The 24,270-nt window shown below is 40.5% G+C and overlaps 1 long non-coding RNA gene across 1 annotated transcript in view; it reads right to left on the bottom strand.

Moving 5' to 3' along the window:
- Window positions 1-24,270, bottom strand: part of LOC140693414 (uncharacterized) — a 252,294-nt gene that overhangs the window by 222,191 nt on the left and 5,833 nt on the right. The window contains exon 2 of the long non-coding RNA XR_012069175.1: window positions 5,313-5,537. This is a non-coding gene — a long non-coding RNA (uncharacterized lncRNA). The remainder of the gene's footprint in view (window positions 1-5,312; window positions 5,538-24,270) is intronic.

Here is a 24,270-nt window from a genome sequence, read left to right on the forward strand (position 1 = left end):
GACTTGCTATCTCTGCACCTTTTGTAAAAGAAAGTTGCCTTTAGCCTGAAATATCCAGGAGGGCCTATTCTCCGGGCTCTGATCTTTAAGGATATTTGCTCTTCTACACTTATGTATAGATGGCAAGTTGTAAAATAGTGAATAACCTTTCTTTTTTTTGGAGGTTTTACAGGGGCACCATAATTTGACCCACATGGACAGCTGCAGGAACAAAGGATTTCAAGGACAAACAATTCATACAGCAAGAAGTTTGCAACAACCAGCCACATCCCTGCCGCTTTTTAGTATAAAAGGAGACTGAATTCTGCCCTGGGGAAGAGAGTTCTACTGGATAACAATATGCCATTTTCTGGGTCTGCCAGCTTTACAAATAAAGTCTCTTTTCCTTACTCCAACATCTCATCTCCCGATTAATCGGCCTGTCATGCAGCAAGCAGAACGAGTTTGGACTTGGTAACAAATTGACTGCCTTAGAGGTAGTATGTCTCCACTGTTTCCTCATTTCCAGTATTTCACCACCTATCAATTTTATATGCTTTTTAACAACATGAACAAAAAACCTATTACAAGGAATTGATTCCACAGAAATAAAATTATTTCTACTCCTTCAAAACTTTTTTCTTTTCTATTTTATTTTGTTTTGCTTATTGAAAAGAAAATAAATTCAAATCTTTTTATTTCACGTATTTTTATAACTAGATATTGTAAATACTACAAAGATATTTAAATTGCAATAAAAATTGTTCATATATTAGTATAAAGATATATACACAATCAATGCAGATTAGGAAAGGAGTAGATATTTACTAAAAATCCACTGCACATCCAGTCTTTTACAAGCATATCCTGGAATATAAGCTCTATTATCCAGGGTCCCCCACCCCCAATCTCACTGCGGAGTCCCTTAGTAATCAACTACCAAGGCACCAGCATAGAACCATGAGATCACTAGTTTAGGTATAAATGAGAGTATTAGCTCATTCAATTCTAAAACAGAAACCTTAAAATAAATACTGAACTTACTTACAGATAAACAAATTTGGACACAAAAAAGTACAGTTTCTCCCCAAATTCACAAAGATAATAACTGGTAAAGGCAAGATTTGAACTCATCTGCCTTGAATATAAAGCTAAGTTGGAAATCCCCTTCAACTGTGGAGGACCAGCAGCACAGCCTGTCACCCTATCTTTGTTCAGATCTGGCTTTAGACAGCCTGAGACAGCACCCCTTCCTATGGAACTCGAGGGCAAACAATAACAATAAGGATTTTATATTCTGTAGTTTCTTAGGTCTCAATTATATAAAGTGTCAGCAGGTCAGCAGAAAACTCTGGGAAATATGAGTGGGTCCAGAGCTTTTTGCTGATAAGAAACTCAATCTATCAGGACAGAGTGACCTTCCCATGAGAGGCCTCATGGACATAAACTAAAGGCAACTGAGCAATGAAAACTAGCAAGAACATGGAACTCAAGCAAGAAGGATCCCTACCATCCCCTGCCCAGTTGCCTCTTCACCTTTGTGGACAAGACGGCAGAAGGTCCATGTTCTTGTCCAAGTTACAACATCATGGATTCTCACCCATATAATATTACGACTCTATGCTGTCTTAAGTCCTTTCCAACTAAAATATGATGACACCAATATCTCAGCGGAATGTCTATGTCTCCACTTTCTCTCTTCTATTAGGAGACTATATCTATGGCCACAAAGCCGAAATTCAATTAAAAACACCATGCACGAAGCCTGGTGAAAGTCTGTGTAAGAGACATTGTTCTCAAGCTCAGTGAGTGAAAACTCAGAAAAAGTGGTCCTTATCCCTCTGCAAGTGGAAGGTAGCCTGATTGTGTGTGTGTATGTGTGCACACGTGTGTGTGTAAATCAAATACAATGTATTGTGGGATGTGCACAGATTTTTTTTATGTTACTATCATTTCATGAGGATGAGCCAACCTTTAAAGTAATTTGAATCTACTATTCTGAGAGAGTCTCAGGATCTTTTGGTGGAGGATGGGAAAGGGGAAAGGAAAGGAGGAAAGAAGTAAATGAAGCAAAGCTGTAAGTATACTGCTAGGGAAAGGCAAGACATTAATTTTGTTCCTACTTGCATCACACACAAATTAGGGACTGGCTTTCCCACATGTCTTGTCAAGCACTGAGTTGCAGAAGAACAGGTGACAGCCCATTTCTCACTGAGCTTGTGACTGTACGTGGCATCTTATAGACACTAATTATTTAACCTGATCAAACAATCTGGCAGCAGGCTGTAATTCTCCTATTTTGAGAGATAAGAAAACAGGAAGTGAAATAGGGTATATAGCTTGACCAAAGTCAGAGGACAAGTAAACTAAAGAGGATGAATTCAAACTCAGATCTGAATGCAGAGTCTGATCTTCCCACTCCGAGGGCTGGAAATTCCTTAACACACAGGGTCCCCAGCTCCTCTGCTTTGTTCCTGGCACCAAGCATTTCCCATGGCGATATTCTCCAGTTCTCAGACACAGCGCTCTGTGCAGCCAATAACCTCCATTCGACCTTGATCATCTACCTGTCACGCCCACCAGGCTTCACCAGGCAAGAAAGCTGGCTTTCAACTGCATACAAAGCCACCCCTGTTTTATCCTGGACTCTTCAGCGGCTTTTCCAGCGTAAACACAGCCATGAAAGTGCTCACAGTTTGTACATGAGCCACACTACCTCTCTCCATCTCTGTCCCCACCTATACTACTTTGCTATGACCATTTTGAGAATCTTGGAAACAAATTTTTAAAAACAGAAAAGAAAGGATTCTGTAACAAGTACTTAATACTTACAATTTTAAATGAGAAGTTACAAAGTGAGTATTTACAAACCGAATCTGCCTTCCTAGGTGTCAGTTTTAACAGTTAAAATATACAATAGCAAAAAATTCTGACTTAAATAATTAACAAAAACATCAACAATAATCTGGAATAAACTCAAAAACAATGCCCATGTTGTACATGGAGGAAGTACAGGACTGTACTGTGGGGTAAAGTAAGAGGTGTGAAAGTAGAGACATCAACATTTTGTATGCAGGAAAGCAGTTTTGTAAAAATGTACGTTCTCCTAAAGATAATTCAAAAGTACTAAAAAATCCCACGAGAGCACTTCTTTTTTTTTTTTAACTTGAAAAATTATATTAGAATTCTTCAGGAATAATAAAGTCATAATACTAACCAAGAAAATTTGGGATCGAAAAGAGAATCAAAAAATCACACTGTCAGATATTAAATAAATGTTTACAATATGTAAGATATAGTGCTAGTGTAAGAAAGTAAGATTGATAAAAATAAACCATGAGCTCAAAAAGAGACTCTAGTGTACATAAGTATTCTTTACAGGTGGGGTTTCAAGTTAAAAAGCAAAGTAGGAATTCAATAATTGTCTTGGGACAATCAGAGAATCCCCTGGAAAAAACAAATTCTATTCCAGTCATAATGACCGCAAGAAAAATTACAGAATGTGATGTGAATATTAGAAAGTACTAATAACAGCGAATATAATTCTTTGCTCATATTAATTCAACTTCTCTTCACTATAACAAGTACCATCATCATCTCCATCTTAGAGATTAAAAAAACCTACAGAAGAAATTTATACCATTATAAGAAAGTATTTCTAAGAATAATATCAGGAATAAAACCCAAAAAGAAGACATTTACAATCTTAAGATTATTTTGGGCCACAACAAAAATGAACCTACTGAACAAAATGAAAGGCAAAATATGACAAGGAAAAGCTCTCTGATACATGTTGATGAAGACAAGGGGTTAATGTTCATAATATACATAGAGCTGTCACAAAGCAACAAGAAGCTGCCTCACTTAAATGTGTGCAAAGGACAAAAGAGATCATTCACTTTTTAAAAGTCAGATGGCTAATGAGTGAAAAATGCTCAATACCTCACTGGTCATCAAGTGCAAATTAAAACAATGAAAAAGTACTTTTGCTCATCATATTGGCACATATTTTTAAAAGATATTCTAGCTAGTGTCCATCTTTGAGAGAACAAACTGTGAGCGATCTTTTGGAGGATGACATGTCAATGGATATGTAAACTCTGAAAAACGTGTGTACACACAGGCTGAACTCCACATTTTGGAATCGTTTCATTTAGAAAAATTCAGTTCAAAAAGATGTACTTATCAGAGCATTTACACAGCACTGTTTACAATGGTGAGAAGAAAAGCTGAAGTGAAATCATATCCAGCGATAGAGAATTGGTTACATAAGTTATTCTACATCTTTTCATGCCCCACAGGAGAAGGAATTTCTTGATTCACTTGAAAGGAGCCTGTGATTTATGTAGTTGTCACATCCAAGGACTAAATTTCCAGAAACCTTAACGAAAATAATACTCATACAAGATCACAGGAATGTTTGTATAAGAAGTATGCCAGTCAAACACCCTTTCTGACAGTGGAAAATGGAGAAAACTTAAGTGTCCACCATCAAGACAATGATGCGGTAAATCACGGTGAGCTGTGGGCACTAAAGTTCCGGTGTTTCGGCGTGGTCCAAGGCCTTGTCCACAGTACGCTCCCACGAAAGGTGTCCTTACACAAGAGACCAAACCTGCATATCAGGAAAACCCTCTACTCTATCTGAAAGGACCGGGTGAGTCTGGAGAGAGAGGACGTCTGTGATATATACCTGAGTGAATAAACCGAGCTGCAGAAAACATATAGTATGGCCTTATTTTTCAATAAAGCATATATACACACACATAGACATAGATTTCTCATATACGTGTATGTATGAGTTTATTTATATGACATAGGCATAAAGGTCATGAAATATATACTCCACATTGTCAGCAGTTTTTACTCTCAGGAAAAAAGGGGAAGGGATGTAGGGGACTTTCGGTACCACAACAGATCTCTTTTCAGAATTTCAGTTAAGTATACTTGGAATTTAAAAGTTTATTTAAGTCCAAAGTAAAATGGACGAGGACTCCACAAGACAGAATGCTATACTAGTCATTAAAAATCATGCCAGGGGAGATAGAATATTGTAGAAAAATGTGTAATAAGCCGAATGGAAAATGGAGGTCTCCACACAGTATACAGGCACACATTGCTCGCTGGTTTTTATGACAGAGGTAATACACACTGATGAAAAGAACAGAAAATAGATGTTAATGTGTTAATTATTATCTCTGAGTACTGGCACCAGGATAGATCCATTTGACCCTTTTTTCATACATTTATATTAAATACACACTATTTTTCATCTGAAAAATGCATTTTTAGATGTCTAGTACCACACATTGGAAAATTACACGAGTACTTACAGAAACAAATAACTAGGAGACACCGCAGCAGCGTCACAAAGTGTAGAAAGGGCGATCCTGAATAACACCGCGCAGTTACATAAGGACCCACAAAGTGAGAGCACCTGCTGTAACAGGGCGCGGCCCCCTTCCATTTGTCAGATGTGTCTTCAGGGCTGAGGCAGTTCTGAGCACGGCCAGTGTCAGTGCTGGTGTCTGGATGGATGCCACTGGAGGTGAGGGCACCTGCAAGCCGAGAGGAAGAACAGAAATCATCCTCTGCTTTTTCTGTCTTGTTTCTTTGTTACTTTTAAAGAGAGGCGGAAATAAGATAAACTGGATCTTTCCTACTGAAATTTCAGTAATGAAACCATTTTTAAAGTGATCACAACTTATATTCTGCCTATGACTGTCTTTTCAACAAAGCATCATATTTATAAAATGTTAATTAACTCAGTTAATTAACTCCCTGTTGAAACATTCTAGTAAAGAGCATGAACTGCAGTATGTAAAAGAACCACACCTGCAGTGACTAGCTCAGCTGTCTTGACGGCAGTGCAGTCAGCCCCCACCATCCCGTGGCCCTGAGCTCCTGATGCTGGTAAGAGAGCGCGCTGCTGCCTCAGATGGAAAGAAAAGGTGAAAGCATTTTCTGAAATCTACAGTACTGACAAAACATAACTGATAAATCCCAGGCTCCTTTGAGGCTGTCATTTTCCGTTTCTGGCCAACACCCGTCAATGAGCAGAACCACCCCATTCCCGAGTCATGGGACTCACGTGGGCAGAAGTTTTGGAGAAATTTCCAGGTATAGAATGTAAACCAACTATACATAAAACTCTGAAAAAGAAAAGATGCAATAATCTGATTTTGGAAGACACTAAAATATTCTCCTAAGCCTTAGTACTTGGAAAGGCTGGGCTTCTACTAAGCCACTTATTTATTTCACAGCCAATGAGCATCTCCCACAAACCCTGTTTCCCTGTGTCTGCTGGGAGCTTCAGGCACATTGATGTTGTCTATCTTATAAGTCACAAGGCAGAGGCGTGTGTCTCACGCTGGCAACTCTCACACAGGCTCAACTCCTAGCCTCACTGTATGAACTTGGCCCCATTTTCTCACCTGTTTATTTGGTACCTGTTCTTCTGTAAGCTGCCTGAAATGCTTATTGAAACAAGTCAGAAGAATGAGTGGGTAGAGAAATGGACAGATGGACAGGTGAGAGATGGGCAGAAAAACAGAGAGTCTCCAAGAGAAGGGGAGCAATCAAAATTACCTTTGCAAAACCCTCTTCTAGTCAGGGAAGGAAACCACCACGGAGAAGTGTGAAGAGGCAGGTTGCTTAGGACTGTTTCCTGGATTCCATGAAAAGTCACACCAAGAGATGAGAGGGTAGAACTATAAATAATAAAAGAAAAAATCATGCATGTTTGAAAAATATATCTACATTATGTACTTTCTAAAGAATAGAGTCAAATTAGCAAGGCCCAATAACACAATCCTTGGGTATATACAGAAGTGAGAATCCCATCTCCAATCTGCAAGGCATCCCTTTGGAGCACTGAGAGTCTACACGGTGCAGTCATAAAGCCATCACCGCAAAAGCGATGCTATCCTGCACTTACGAGGAAAGAGCAGCTGTGCTCGGTCTGCCTACACGTGTCTTTTACACCCCTCAGCACCTCTACGGGGGAGGGACGCCTAGCGAGCCCCATCTCTGCAGGACAGAAGACAAGTCCAAGAGAGGCTAAGCCGACCTACCAATTCTCCATCTCACAGGACTTGTCACTCCAGACCAGGACTCGAACTCGGACCCACATTTGTAACCACAGTACTACCGTATTTTATGTGCTTTTTGTGTGTATAATACATTTGTTTCTGGCATGAAAGGGTATTTAATAAATGATCGGTTGTCTTGTCTATCTCATTAGTTCACAATCTTTATATTTTTGAATTGTACTCTTCCCCTGGAGAAAGGAACGGAAAGAGCGGGGGTCAGAATGAGGTGGGGCTCCATTCTTTATCTGTTGCCTCATCTCATCCAAGTCCCCAAACAGGGAGAAAGAGCAAATGTTCTCTTCATCATTTAAAGAGAGGGCTCCAGTGACGGTGACTTACTCAACCCCAAAACCAAGTCTGGGGGAAGGGCACATGCAGCAACGAGAGCAGTATCACCTGTAGGAAGGCAAAAAGAGCTCAGGGGATGGCTCAATGGGTCAGCCTGATTTCATTTCAATCGATAATACAATAGCACACTCTAAAAAAACTAGAATGCAATGGATTTCCTCTTTCTTGACATCTAGCAAGTTTCCACATCTCACATGTAACATTATCACGAACTAGTGAAAGGAAGAGTCCACAGACAAGGAAAATCAATGCCACAGGCAGGCTGAAACACAGGCTGGAGGAAAGGAAGGGAAAGGGCATAGTAAAGAAGAGGGGAAATTCTGGGAAAAAGACATCATCACAAGGACTCTCAAGCATCATCCAGCAATCATATAATCATTCTTTCAAGAGAGAGTTACTTAGGTCCTATTTTGTGCAACATTGTACAGTGGGCGAAGCAAGAGCACAGCGTCCATGGTGGCAGCAAGCTGCGGAGCTCCAATACACTTCTGATCCCGGTACCTTGCACACTTGTCCTCAGTATAAAGGCAAAATATATAGTAAAATAATCCAATGTAAACTCTATGCAATGCTGAAAAAAATTAAAGAATACCTAAATACCTGGACAGACACACCACGCACATTCCTGAATCAAATGACAGCATTCTTGGGATGGCAGTGCTCCCCAGAGCGATCCATATATTCAACGTGGACTCGATCACAATCCCAGTGGGTTCCTCTGCAGAAACTGACTATCTGCTGCTACAATTCATATGGGAATTCGAGGATCTCAGTAACCAAACCGTACTTGAAATAGAAGAACAGTTTGAGAGGACTTGTAATTCTCAATTTCAAACCTTACAACTGTATCTCCAGGTGAGATTAGAGGCCATTTTTAAGTTATAATTGTGTTTATCCTTATTTTCTAAATTCTGTACAACGAATATACCTGTTAGAATAAGAAATTTAAAAAGTAAGGTATCTTTTAAAACATGCAAACCTATTCATTCATTGGGAAAAAAATATTTTGACTATAAAGAAGTAAACAAATATCTAGTGAAAAAGGACTATTTAAAAACAAGAGTGCATTTACATTTTTTGTAAATTGGAAACTGAAAAGCACAAACACATCAAGTTTCTAGGGAGAGTGTTGCAACATATTAATTGCTATTTCCAAAATTCTAATTGAACAATGAAAACTCACGAAAGACAAAATCTTGATTGACAGCCAACTGCAAACACATGGAGAGCAAAGGCCTAGAAATCACAGTTCCTTTAACTCTGCTACTAACTCAATAGGAGAGGAAATTCCTCAGTGAGGGGACAGTGGAATCCCATGCATAAGACAGGATACACAGTACAAACTGCACTAGAATTGGGGGTGATTTCCATAGAAGAATTCTAAAGTTACAACATTGATGAAAAACTATAAAAACACTGACAGACAGATTAAAACACACAGTCATATATATTATATAAAAACATATGAAGTCTGCCCCCATGTTGCATAGAAATACAAACATATTTGTTCATTTATGGGCACTGATTACTTTATCCCAGGTAGAATATTTCAACTAAAATAGATAATCAATAGTACACTCCTCTTGTCAAAACTAGTTGATAAGTTACTCTGCCATGTATGCATAATGTGTCTAAGATAGATTTAAAATTAGTGAAAAAGATTTTTGTATGGTTTCTTGAACCCTTCTCAAGACACCAAGCTTAATTTTAAAATAAATCTGAGCAGTATTTCTATATGATCTTTTCCCTTGTGAAATGAACAACACAGTCTGTTGTCAAAATTCTTTCCTTACAATGATTCACGAGCACCGTATACTCACAAAACTGCTGGACAGCAAGGCACTATCCAGACACTGTGACAAATCAAATGAAACACAAGGAAGACAGTGACCCTATTCTGCAGGGCTTATAATCTGTTCCAACACCGGGTTTTTATTTGATTTGTTTGATTGGTTAGAAAAATAAAATCACTCAAGTACATTCTTCTTTGAGCATTATGTAAATCATGACTCTCTTTTTAGTGTCATGAGCAGGAAAGACTTGAGTATGAATTGATTAGATCAACTAGGCACAATCATCGCTGGAGCCTGTGTAATAAATAAGTACATGAGATCTAAAATAAACCTACACAGATCTCTGCAAGGAAAATGAAGAGGTGAGTTCCCCAATGAGAAAACAAACAATCAAGAAATCAAAAAAGGAAAACTTTTTCATTAATGATTCCAGGCAGTAGTGGAGCATGGTGGTGAAGATCACAAATGCTGGGGACAAACATGAGGGTCTGAAATCCCACAGCACTGGGTAGCTGTGACACTGATATTTCAGTGAAATTTTCTGCACCTCAGTCTCCTATCCATAGACTGGGGACAGCCACAGCACCCATCTCCTAGAACAGTCTTAAGAATTAAGTTATTTTTTATATAAAAGTTTAAATAAAATACCTCAGATTTTAAATATTACCCCAAAAGCTCAAGGAACAAAGAAAACAGTGATAAATTGGAGTTCATCAAATGTTAAAAATTTGCTTCAAAGGACACCATCCAGAAGGTGAAAAAACATCTGAGAGGAGAAAATTTTTTCAAATTATTTATCTGATTAAGTATTTGTATCTTCAAATAAAAGAAAAAACTCCTACAACTCAACAAGAAAAAGAGAACTCAATTAAAATGTGTATAAAGTATCTGAAAATGTATTTTTCAAAGAAAATATACAAATGGCCAATAAGCACAATCAAACGATGTTCAATATCATTAGCTGTAAAAGAAATCAAGTCAAAACCACTAGGAGAAACCGCTTCACACTTACTACAATAGGTTATAATAAAAAAAAATGTGTAACAAGCACTAATGAAGACACAGAGGAAGCGGAGCGCGCAGCCCTTGCTTTTGAGGATGTAACACAGGGTGGCCACTTTAGAAAACAGCCTGGCAGGTCCTCAGAGAGTTGAACATTTGGTTTATGAATGACCCAGCATTTCTGCTCTCTGGTCACACAAGTAAGAGAACTGAAAACAAATGTCCACATAAAAATTCCTACAGGAGTATTCACGGCGCCATTACTCTTCACAAACAAAAAGCAGACACAACACAAACGACTATCACCTGATGAATGGGTAAACAGTAGGGCCCAGATATACAGTAGAATATAATTCAGCAATAGCAAAGCATAGAGTACTGACCCAGGCCACAACCTGGAAATACATTGAAAAAGTTACTCAGTGTGAAAGAAGTCAGTCACAATAGACAGTTCCATTTACATGAAATAACTTGTTTTACATGAAATGTCCAGCACAGGCAAATCCATAGAGAGAGAACAATGGCTGCCTGGGGCTGGGGGAGGATGAGGAAGATGGGAATGACTGCTTGTGCATACAGGGCTTCCTGTTGGGGGATGAAAATATTCTAAGATTGACTGCGATGCACAATTCTGGGCTTTGAGTAAAAACCGCTGCACATTTTAATGGGTGAATTGTATTAAAACTGTTAAGGACAAAAGCACCTAGGGCCAGAACCTTCAAATAGTAAATGCAAATTGCTAACTTTTATTACAGGAAGAAGAAACTGCCCTCAGCATGAAAGCAGGAGATCGGCAAATATGGGTTAACAGAATTGGACAAGAGCATTTCACTTGAAAGAGTTGCTGAGTGTACACGAAATATTCAGAAATAGGAAAATCAGCTTGACATCACGAAGAAGCATTCTGCTTCAAATGCAGATCAAGGATTCGGCAAGCCCAGCTGCTAGAAATAACCAGAGAAGAAACCTGGTTCTTACAACAAGCACCAGAGCCAACAAGGAAATGGTGGTGAGGAAAGCAGGCAGCCAAAAATCTGGAACAGTTTGCTACAAATAATTTCTCCACTGAAAATTCAAAAATAAAATGAAAGTGATGCAATGCTGAGCTGGCCTCACGTTAAAGGGCTTCCTCTGCTGCTCGACAGTTCTGTAACCCCGAATGAGAGACTCAGGAGAATCAGCATGGCTCCTGGCAGTCCCCAAGTGACTGCCCTCCAGCACGTTTACCACCATCACATCTGCCAGGGTTGTATTGCAGAGAAGAGACCAACTTCTAAAAGGCACAGGAAATGTTTACCAGGGAAGAAAAGGCTGCTGTCAGTCCTGGGACAGAGGCAGTGTGAGCAGAGGCCAGAAGGCTGCAGGTGAACTGGAGCAGACCTGGGGCAGGAAGGGACCACGGAAGAGCAGATCTCAATTTTCTACTCTCTCTCCCTCGGGTAGGAGAGATAAAGCCTGCATCCTTCTCACCTGGAACTGTGGGTTCTGGCTGGCAGAAGTCTTACGTACAGGGAATGAATACTCAAGACTCTGTGGAAAAAGTCACGAAAGAGAGAGGGCGTAGGGACCCAACTCCACGAGCCTCTCAAATGATCCCATATTTATTGTGTATAATCAAAGGAAAACGTCATTAACAGTTGTGTGATAGTAAGCAGGAACTTGGGGAAAGAAGGATGAGACAGAGATTGTAGAATCCACCATGAGTACAAAGGCTTAGTGTATCTTTAGGTAAGTCATGGGGTGAGGGGAATAAGATACATCCTTTAGACATGTGAATTACAAAGCAGACCACCAGACCAGCTAGGTCCTTGCTTGGGGGATAATAGAGTATCTAACTGCACACAAGCCCAGCCTTTATAGCTGTGGGCCTGGGTCATTGCTTTGCGATGAGCAGAGTGCTATCTAAAACATCATCTACGCAAGCAAAGCATTATCTCTGCTTTTTAAGGCAAGGAGACAGGAGTGAGGATGCACAGGCACTTGCTTGCAAAGCAGTTACTAAGCATACGTTTTCTTCTTAAATTTGACAGGCGGCTGGGGTCTGTTACAATTTGTTAACCCAATCATGGGCTCCCACATGGAACCATTATGGAGGACACCCTAAGGTGACAAATCCTGGCTCTGGGTCTTTTCCTGCCAGCTTCAGCCACTCTAGCAGAGTCTAGGCACATTCCTGAATAATGATCATACAGAACCACCCACACTGTTAACTCCTGGTGCTTGAAACTTAATTTTAGCTCTACACAACTTAACGTAGAAAAGTTTCAGAAATAAAAGATATTATATTTACTTTATATCTCATCATAGGACTGATTTTTCTGATTGCTCTAAGCTGCTTCTTCTTGGTAAAGCACCTAATTCTGCAGGTGAATTCAGTACTTTCTTTGGGCATAACTAGCCAGTTTGGGCTCGCTAACTTCTATTGGTCAAATACCGATACACTTAATTGATTTCATTGTTCATCAATTTCAGCTGGGAGCAGAGGGAGTGTCACTCTGTTCCTCAGCCCACCCTCAACCCTTATCATCAGCAACTCAGGCCTCCGGAAACCAAAAAAAGCTTTTGTTTCCCTTCTACAGTTTCAACAAACCCAACAGGATACATAAGCCTGGAGAAAGAATTCAACACAAATGTTAAAACAAAAATCAATAAACCTGAAGCAACTCCATCTCCGAATCATGATACACAATGACATGAGATTAAGTGTGTCAGGCCCAAAGCATGGGTGAGCCTGACCACCTGATTTCTATTCTTCAAAGGAAGGAAAGTTTTCCTATTTTTTATTATCACTCTGTCATTGTTTCTGATTAAGCCAAAAACTAGTTTATGAAATAATTAAGCATTGAAATAACAGATTTTTGTTGTATCAATTACAGAAGGCATTCAGAGGTGTTAGGAAAAACCACCTCTGTAAAAAATGCAAAATTTCTTCCACTGTGAAGAACACGTATACAAAACGCAACAGAGAATTCAAGCTCTTGTGGAGAGGAGCAAAAGCCACAGAATCAAAGCAAAGTCATTACTATGAGTCAACTCAAAATTCACTGGACAATCATGTTCAATGCATTCAATGAAATTTAAAGGCATACTGCAAACCATACACTTAATGATCTGCAGGCTAGAGGAAGAATTTCTCTCTTTAACAGACAAGAGTAATCAATAGGGTGCCCCACCAAACAAGGACCAAAGAACAATCAGGTTTTTAACAGTTCTGATATATCAGCATTTTCTAAAGATCAAAATCCAGAAATTTTAAACATTGATTCACACCACAATGAAACAAGCACTTAAAAAAAAAGAAAAGAAAATAAGCACATAGAACATGTACATAGATCAATGAGAATTTCTTGAGACGCTGGAAGAAACAGGCTATAGTCTTTTACTTGAGAAATAAAACTACTTTTAAAGATAAATGCTAAAACACATTTCATCATTCATGTTGCCTTGAAAAATCTGAGGCACTTGTATCTGATTAGAAAAGCAATTCTGAGTAATAGTGTGTTACAATTCAGAGCCAGTTTGCTTTAGAAGAAAAGAGAAAAGAAAAGCTACCGTTTCTCATATACTGCACAAAGTGTGAAGTGTCTCCCTGCCTCTTTCTCCTCCCGTTTTCTAAGCTCATGCTTCCCAACCCTTCTGAAACAAGTATGAGAACCTCTTATTCCCGCCAATATGCCAAATGACAAAAGAAAATCAATTTATTTGTGTAAGTATATGCTTAAACCTTGAACTGGAAGAGAAAGATATCAGAAGTCTATATGGAACTTATTTCTACATTCCTGAAATCACACACACAAACGTTCACACAGACACAGACACAGACACATACCCCCTGGATTACTGGGAAATTCACAAACTTAGGATTTCCATCTTCTAGAAGATAACTTTGCAGTTAGTTTAAAATACAAAACTGTCAGCTTTGGAAAGCCTTGATCACCTGCTAAACCATCCAAATATCAAAGAGACCCAATTAGCCTTCTCGGTAGAATGTAATTTCCCATGATGGCAAAACATACCCTAAAAAGTCCTGGATCTAAGTCTCGTGTTTATCACTAGCTATGATCGTTTTTAAGCACATTAACAGATTCAGAAACTTATGTCTCAACAGCATTTGTTCTTATTGAAATAGTATACGTGTTCATTTGCCTATACAGAGACCAGGTCCCATGATGGAGTTTAAGAGCTATTTTGTGTATTGCAATATTTATTTTTAAGTGCAGAAAAGGAGGGTGGGTATTACTCAGTTGTAGAGCACCTGCATAGCATGCACAATGTCCTGGCTTCAGTCCCCAGTACCTCAAAAAAAAAATAAATAAAATAAGGGCATATTTAAAAATGAGTAAAGTTATAAAAAAATGCAGACTAAAAACCACTGCAATCTAGGAGACACAATTACAATAAAAAAAACAAGAGTTTCTATCAATTATTGGCTATTTGCCAATCGCAGAGACAACCAGAAATCACACCTGATAACCATCACGTGTGATTCTCAGCAACCCTACTAAGTAGACACGGATGGGAAACCAGGCTCTGCAGATGAGGAGACGGAGCTCAGAGGAGCCGGGGACGCTGACCGTCCTGCTTCCCGTGACACCACATCAGCCCAGGGCAAGCGCTGACGGAGCTGCAATGAGGGGACACCCAGCTGCATGGAACCTTGGGGCACTGGGGAGTCCCAGAAAACACTAAAAACTGTTCAGTGAAAAACCAGCTCAAATATAATACACTGTGCCACATTCTTTAAACAGGGAACATGAGTGAGACCTTTTTGATGCCTCCGTGTCCTTTCTGCCATCGTCAGTTACTTGCCCTCACAGCGTGACCAGTGATGAACTGGACCCCATATGAAGCGCACTCAGATGGCAGAGCATTTGAAGCTGTTTTATGAAGTTTGTAAGACTCTGTCTGTGCCTCACACAGGCGGTCATCCATCACTTCTCACCGGTGTGGATGTACCACCTGAAATCACTCCTTTCTGCTTTTTAAAATCCCTTCATCTACTCCAGACTTTTCAATAGCAAAGAAGCAGCTAAACCACAGACAGTGGACAGCTTTTCACCAAATTTCTTGAACAGCCCATCGGACTACCTGGAAGCCCTTTACTTTTATTAAACCCACTTCCAGGTACTTCATCATTTTCGGATTGGTGGACTTGGCCTCTGACTGAGCTACTCAGAGAGCTCCCAGCCTCACATCCGTGAGAGGACCCTGCTGTTGGGAGAAATCAGTGAGAAAGGCGTACATCCCCCAGTCATGTCTGCATGGCTAGAAGTGCCACAACGTGCTAAAAATTTATACCATCATAACCCCTGGGCTCCCATGGACTGGTTTCACATTAACCAAACTCATGAGACACTGATGCAAGAAAACCAGAAATTTAACTTATTAATGTAACAGAAGATGTGAAACTATGAACCAGACTGCAATATCAGAGTTCAACCATGAGTATATGTTCTCCTCCACGGCCCAAACACGGGCAGGCAGTCACATGGCAAGTGTGGACAGAAGCAGAGCAGGAAGGACTTCTAGATGAATTCAATGGACTAAATTTCTGTTATACCAACAGATCTGCTGCCTGGAAAACAATTAATTCTAATCACGGTGCACTCTTCGTGGACAGTTGCCGAGACACGACTGTGAGCACCTGTGTAACTCTCCTTTCCCTGTCCTTTCTGGGCTAATTGATGCACAGACGTACAGAAATCGAGGGATGCAGATACATCTAAACACCCAAAGCCCATTCTGGGAGCCACAATACCATACAGCCAGGGTTAAAATACTTGCTCTGCCACTTACTAGTTCTGTGACCTTGGTCAACTTACCCTCTGTGTGCCTCAATTTCCACACTGTGAAACTGGGATAACAATCAAACCTTCCTTACTCGCTTGTTGAGAAGATTGAAGGATTCATTTCTGTAAAACGCTCAGAAAAGAATGTAGCACATTTTGGGTGCTCAACAAATGTCAAATTAATATTACAGTGGTTTACAAGTCTCCTTCCTAATCATCTTCTGTGTTTCCTGGCTAGACTAATACCCAAAGGAAATTCTTATTTCTCCTTTTATAAACTCATGGGATGAACCCTTCTGTTCCATCCCACCACCTGTTTAAACTGATGGAAGGGATACCTCCTCCCCACTCCTCTGGGCCATGCAGAGTGCTACTCCCTTCACAGCCCTGTCCCCTGGCCCACAGCTAGCCCTCCTCACATTAACAGATTGAGTTGTGATTCCGGGAAGACAAGCAGGGCATGTGAAACCCTTCCTTTCCCTCCAGTGTTGACTACCCTAGGGAAGCACCCTGGATGCTCAGCTCCATTGCAGAACAGCCCTGTGCATGATGGGGCTCATTCTCTCAAGGGAAGGCTTGCTGTGGCCCAGAGATACCTGGGACAGGGTGAGTCTCTACTTCTGGGACACAGTATCATGACACTCATTTATCCACAGCCCTGAAGTTCATGGAGAACGTGGCTTCATCAGTAACAAAGAAGACATTTATCGCCTGCCTACTCTTTTGTGTCATCTCTCAGTTGGCTTCTGGAGACAACATGTGTATAAGTATTGGTTCCCCTTAGGCCCCAACATATATGAAGTAACAAAAATTTCTGTGGCTTAACGTTGGTCCAGGGCGACTGTGTAACAGTTCTGACTCTGCTGATGCTAAATTATGGGTGTAGGAATTATGGAACGTCCTCAAATATCTTTCATCATAAAATCAGCTTTTCTTATTTTCTTGTTTCTTTGTAATTACCAAAGACTATAAAATGATGGCTGCACACAAAACAGCAGCTAAAGTTTATGAGCTCTCTTGACATACCCACTGTGGTAAACATGTTACATAATTACTAATTCTCACAATTCTACAAAGCAGATATGAGTGTCCCCTTCTCACAGACGAGGGGAAAACTCAGAACGAGCTGACTCAGGATCACATGGTTCAGTGTCAGCACGTGCAGGCAAACCCAAGTCAAGAAACTACACCCCATCATATATGTACCAAATCAACTCCCACCAATTAACACACAGCGGCGGGGTCAATACTCAGGGAACTCAACACACCTTTCAGCTTTATGGTGCTCCAGAGGCAGCTTCTAGCTGTTTTATAATATCCCGGCTCACTGGTTTCTAACACTAGAAGAAAAGCCCGATTTTGCCATTGTTTGCACAGCAAGTCTGAAATGTTCACAGCGAGATAAAAGAATAAAACTATGATATAAGCAGAAAAAATTTTCCAGGTAGAAAGACATAATGGACGTTGTGCTATTCTGAAGCATTAAGCAAAGGAATCAAAATAAAATCACATTGTTTAAGCCTTATTTTACAAACAGAAAAATTAAGACTGTAAAAAGTTGCAACAGCGCCACCTATGGCTAAAAAGACCTTCCAGGTTGCCGGGAAACATGCAACACAAAAATTGACTGTAAGATGAGAAACGAGAATCAGATAACTAGAAGCTTATGTAGCATATACTGCACTTTGCTTCGGGGGGATGGAGGGGTATTCAGTATTTAATCTGATATTGCTAATACTCCTAAATATAAACAAAAGACATAGGCTCATGGAAGCTCATCTTAGAAGAGGAAAGAATCCAGTCCAGCCACTTCATTTTACACGAGGGGAGACTGAGACCTGAGATCTGTCCTCCTGGCAATCAGCAGCAAAGCTCTCCTAGGTCTCATGTCTTGCACTGTAGTAAAAACCAACAGAACTGTACTAGGCCTATATTCATAAAAGTCACGTCTGTATTTTTCCAACAGTAGGTAATCTAAGTATCTTGCAAAATACTTCTCAAAGAGCCAGGAAATCATAGAAGGGTATTGAAATACAAAAACATTTATTTACATATTAAAACAGCATGAGCTTTATTACCTCTATTAAAAAAGTGACATGTCAAATCAAAATTTTGAAATTTTAAAACCTGAAAAGAGTGCAGAAAAAAATCAAAATTTTCTTTAGTCACAAAAGAGAGAAGCTTATTCCCTGATAATAATCAATGTGGATTTTTCTAAACTTAATGGTTCTGGTCAGAATCCCGAGAAATTAAATGTCTGATGGATGGTTACACGGCAACATGAATTCTGAGCTTACATTCTGTGTAAATAATCTTCAAGGTCGTCTGCTTAAGGCAATTTAAGTAGTCCCTGTCTCACTAGAATGACACAGATTTCATTAAAGCTTCATACTGCACTTAAAAAAAAACAATCCTAGTTACTTTAAGCCATATTAATGTATATCATATATACACATATTGAATATGCATCAGAAATAAGCTACCCTTTTTAGTATTCAGAGTTGATACTTCTAAACTATCAGTCACTGTGAAAGCACATTTTTATTAAGCACCTCTACGGTGCTTTGTATACAAGGCGTCCAGCTCTCACAGTCAGACAAGGTAAACCATATTACTCAAATTTCACAAATGACGAAATATACTTAAGCCATGTAAACAACTAAGATATTCATCATCAGGAAAGAAAAGAGTAAGGATTTTACTTACAATACTCACTGACAAAGTTTTCTTTCATACTAAGACTACATAAAACAAATTCAGTGTTTGGAAATTTTTCAGTAAATAAGCACCACTAGAAAAAACAAGTAACATCATTAGCAACAGTTGGACTTTCAAAGACCACTTCTCTCTTGCACAATAGTTATTTTAAATGTTTTGTTTTTAGTTCTCACAAAGCACTAAATTAAAAAACTATTTCCTTTACAGTCATTACCTGAGAATAAAACATTTGTGAAAATGTACAATTTTAATTTATGCCACTCTGCCTCTCATTCTCACTGGTGTCTCTCCTTTGAAGACCTCATCAGGCTGAGATAGCTAAAATCGGTCATTTATGGGCTCACAGGAGTTCGGGAAAACACTCAACGGGAAGCTGATTAGAGGAGCAATTGAGAATTCATCCTGTGCAGCCTGGATTCCAGCATCGAGCTAGCCACCGCCAGCTGCGTGTCATTTGGGGCAAGCTGACCCATCTCTCAATCCCTCAGCTACAAAAAAGGAGACACTGATACCTACAATCAAACACTTGCTATGAAGTAAAATATGAGCAAAGCATTTTAGCCTCAGTTAGGCGTCCACTCACAGCGAGTTTGGTCATTATGATGATGAGGTTGGCTGTTAACAAATTAAGCTCGACCAAACAGGAGAAATCACCTTAAAGGAGAAACATTTTAAGTCCATGAGTATTTCCTTTTGGGTGGACTGTAGAATATTCTATAGATTTTTTTTTAATAAACCAAATTTTGTCCATTAATTGTAGATTTACAGGTTCATGGACAAGTCTCCAGAAAAATAATTAGAGGCCTCTAACCTCTGAAAATTAAGATGTAAATTTAAAAAAAATATCAGGGAAGAGATTATACCTCATTTGGGAGAGTATGTGCTTAGCATGCATGAGGCCCTCAATTCAGTCCCCAGTAACTCCATCTAAAAACTTTGTTTTTTAAGAAATAGAGAATTAAAGCAAAAGGATGGAGGAATACGGAAATTTTTAGAGACTCATCTCAGATTTAAGATAGGGAAGAAACCATCCAATTCTCAGAAGAAATCTTGAGGACTATGTAAACTGGATCTGAGATGTCTAGTCTTTTAACATTATTCATGAAATCATATTACCAAGTCTTAAAACTACCTGATAACCCACAGTGGTGATACTGATCATAACAGCTACCATCACGTATCGAGCTCCGGCTAGGACTGCTCTGTTCTGACATCTCTACCCCTAAGGCCTCACCAGGCGGAGAGCACTAAATTCGGTCATTTATGAGCATCTCGTGTAAGTCCTCCATTTGTGCTTCTCACTCTCCCCTCACCAGCTCCTCTGAGGGAAGCACTGTTATCATCTTCCCCACCCGCAGATAAGGCCACTGAGGCACAGACACTAAACCCGTTCCAGGCCACATTGGAATTAAAGGACGTCTGTATTTCTGCTGTTTTGCTTTTGACAAAGGAATCTGAGATATCAATTCAAAGCAGACTGTTAAATAATCAAGTCTGTCAGGTCTTCACCTCAAAGAGCAGATACTATAAATTCCTGCTGTAGGATGAGGCTGCCGTCACAAACTGACTCAGCTTGAAATTAATATCCAAGATGAAGCAGCGGATACACGTAAATATTCACGATTGTCAAGTCTGCCCACGGGTCTGGGCCCTTCACTGCCTGAAAGGGGGTGAAATCCCCACCCGTGTCTGGGAGGGAAGTGCGGCTCTTCCCGGGCTCACCCAGGCTTCATAGGCTATTTACCCCCACAGACTAGCCTCAACGGTTAAAAGCTCTCAAGATTTTTACACCAGGCAAAACTGAAAGACATTTCTGTAGATGGAGCACTTTCTCAGGCTTAAATTTTTTTGCCTACACTCAGCCAGAGGGAGAAAAGAAACAGGACTCTACAAAGTCCTGACCCTCACCACTCACAGGAGTAGAATGACCACAGCAGAAGATGGCCCTTCACATTGCAGGATGTGAACAAAATAAAGATGCCCCAACAACAGGCACTCCCAGACACAGCGTTCAGCAGTCTTCTGCACAATCACAGTTGTGCAGCCCTCAACACCTTCTATTTCCAGAACACTTCATCAGCCCAAAAGAATCCCCCTATCACTAGCATTCACTCCGTAATCCCCCTCCACCCAGCCCCTTCCAACCATCACCTGCTCTCTGCCTCTGCATGTGCCTTTTCTGGGCTTTTCAGATCACTGAAATCAACAATATCTGGCCGTTTGTGTCTGCTTCCTTTCAATTAACATGCTGTTAGCAAGGCTTGTATATTTTGAAGTGGCATCAGCATCTCTTTATTTTTTATTTTTTTTGGAAACGTTAAAGATTATTAGAAGGTGGTAAGTACTATCAAAAAGAGTAGAGTGGAGCATAAGTGATTGTGTTTCAAAGGGAAAAGTGTGGGTTGAACAGTCAGGGTGGACTTCCCAAAACAGGTGGCATTTTTCATTTTCCTCTTTTTTTTTTCTTTTTTATTCACTCTTACGTGTGAATAATGTTCCACTACATGGAGATACTACATTCTGTTCATCCATTCAGCAGCTATGTATGGACGAGGTCCAGAAGAATGAGTGTAAGGGGTGACTAGCATGGATGGCATTTAAGCAAAGGGCAAAATGTGTTTTCAAAAAAAAGCCAACAAACAGAGGCGCAAGGAAATTCAGTGCGTTTCTGAGCAAAGTGCTTGCTTGCTTCGGCAGGACTACCGTGCAGGGCTGGGGCGGATATTGGCAGGAATCACGGTGAGGGAGTCACCTGAGAAGACATCCCACTGCAAGCAGCTCAGCCAATCCTCCTCCCTCATCCTGTATTGTTAGAGCAATGTTTCTAGGTTACTCTTATTTCAATTAATAGCATTTAACTGCACGTCTGATCATCACCATCAGACCACATTACCTCCAAGTCACAGAAAATCATTCACTGACCGGAGCAGCACCAGGACATAATGGTGATGGATTAGGGAGTCCTGCAGCATTCCAGCCTGCAGGCACAAACCCCACATGTGCCCTGGTGATGTCCAGAAAATAAAATGCATGGAAATATCTCACTGCTGGAACACGACAGCTGCCCTCAAATTGCCCGAAAATCATGCTGGCAAAGCACTACTCAACCTTCTCAGTACAAAAAAAAAAAAAGCTAAGAAGGCAAATTTAGGCTCTTCCATTGAAAACCAGCAGCCACCACTGCCAGTATTTGAGCTGGAATGCTCCTGACTTTGAAAACCACTGCGCAGTTACTTTTCAAACGTGAAACTCATATATATATACCACGTAGATGATATTGCAGTAGGATTTTTCTTTTCAAAATTTCCAGTTGCAAAATTAGCACAAGAAAGTTTATGTTTAGGCTTTAAAAAAAATCAATTATCCTCCATTTTCTTAATTTTGAACTTATTATTATTTTATAAATGGAGCTATGGTGCGTATTTAAAACCTTTTGATTTCTGAAAACAAGACGTTTATGACCTCACTATTTCAGAGCAAACTTTAACGATTCTTTGAGAGGTGGGGCCTGGGGTGCTCACTAACAGCTCTTTAAATACTGACAAGGATGTGCTATTAAGTAATACAAAGGCTCTAAGTCCACATTAGCTCAGAAAGCAAAGAAACCACACCAAAGACTTCCTTAAATATTTTATATATTCCTATTCTTTTGAATATTAAAGCTCTTAAAACATATGATTTTTTTTGAAAAAGACAACAGCTGTAATAATTTTCCTCTCACCAAGAAAGCAATCTTTATCAGGAATAAAAACCCCTATGGAAATCGAAATGACAGGACGTTTCTAGCTAAGTGAACATCCAGATCTGAACACAAACCTAAATCCTATCAGATCTCACTCGAAGGAGCTCTACAAAGGCCTGGGCAACCCTGGAGATTAGCTCTTTTGTTCCAAATGTTGGCTGAGCTAAGATAATCACACTAGGCATGGAAAGAGAGAAGAGGAATGTCCCCCTGGCAGCCTCCATCAGTTTTCTTCCAGCCACAAGGTGCCTCTAGGGCAGCCCCGCTAACAAGTCCCCCATAAGAAAAGCCGGCATCCACACTGCCCCTGCCGTCCCCAAGTAGCCCCGAAGCCCATATCCCAGCCTGTGAATGGCCTTCAAATGATCCCCCAGTTGGTGGCACCCTCCACCTCTTCCCCGCTACACACACACACAAAGCCACGACAGCCTTCCCAAAGCACAAATTTGATTACATCAACCCCACTTCAAACAGTTCAGAGGCTCCCTGGTAGAGTTCTAGCCCCACCCCAGACCCTGCTCGCCCAGCCTCATCTCAGTACATAGGTCCCCAGTGACCTCAGGAGCCCCCTGACCTGCTCCTACTTCCCACTTGCCTCCAGGTTCATTTTGACTGTTTCCCAAGGAAGCCTTCCCTCCCTCCAACCTCCACAATTTGTTCCTCTCTTCCTAGAACATTCTAGGCTAACTGACAACGCTAAGCTCTCAAGAAGCAAATACATTTTGCTTATTTATGTGGCTACACTCTCTCTCCCCTAGACTCACTGAAGTGCACGTGTTATGAATAAATGAATGACGGGTTGGATCTCAAAGGGACAGACATACCTGCTCTCACCCGTCCCGACCCTTTTGTCTGTAGTATATCAGAAGCAAAACCAGAAGTACCTTTCCTGAGGGTCACTTCTGTTGACACCCTTCACTGCCTACTGTGTCAGTTCTAGTAAAACTCAACTTCTTCCAAAGCCCTACACCCCGGACTCTCTCCAGTGTCCTCCCCAGCAGGGGCTCCCTCCACCCTGGACCGCACAGGGCACTCTCCCCGGGTCCCCACGCCAAAAGCCTCCAGGCCTCTGCCCGGGCTGCACCTGCGACCTGAGCCACATTCTTGACTCCTTCTCTTGGCTGACTCTTACTCTGTCCTCACAACTGAATGTACAGCCCATTTCTTCCAGGAAGTCCTCTCTGATAATGTCCTTTAGGTCTTGTCTGGGCTCTATCTATAGCAGCAGTACATGGTGACCAGCTGGGTGTTTGCCCGCTCCTTTGAGACCACGAACACTTGGGAACCACGTGGGAAGGAGTGAGAGATTACAAGACAGGTGGGGGAAGCAAAAAGCAGAAATCACAGCCCAAGTCCCAAATTCAAGGATACTTTCTCAGAAAAAGGTATAAACTATTTCACACGTGTGCAATTTGGCTACTATTTTTGTGGCTTGTGGACAGCAAGAACTTGGTGTTCTAGCCCAAAACCCAGGTTACATGCAAAGAAATGTATATATTCTTATCCAAAGGAAACCAGAGCTGCTCAACAACAGTTTTCATTTAGAACTGAAAGGAAATTTGATAAAGGCAATCTCTCTCTCTCTCTTCTTTCTTTTCTGGAATCATATAATTTTAGAAGTATTTGCGTGACTAACAGACGTCTACAGCCCGTGATTCTGCACTGAAGTGTTTGGGGCTGAGGAAGCCCAGATTACATTCACTCTGTAAATGCAATCACACCAACACACTGATAGGTGCCGTGAGTGGTGGAGCTGATGTTCCAAAGCAGGCAACATTATTCTGTAAGAGAACTCAAAATAGAAAGTA

Source organism: Vicugna pacos, unplaced genomic scaffold (assembly GCF_048564905.1).
Source record: "Vicugna pacos unplaced genomic scaffold, VicPac4 scaffold_19, whole genome shotgun sequence".
In the NCBI taxonomy this organism is placed as follows: domain Eukaryota; kingdom Metazoa; phylum Chordata; class Mammalia; order Artiodactyla; family Camelidae; genus Vicugna; species Vicugna pacos.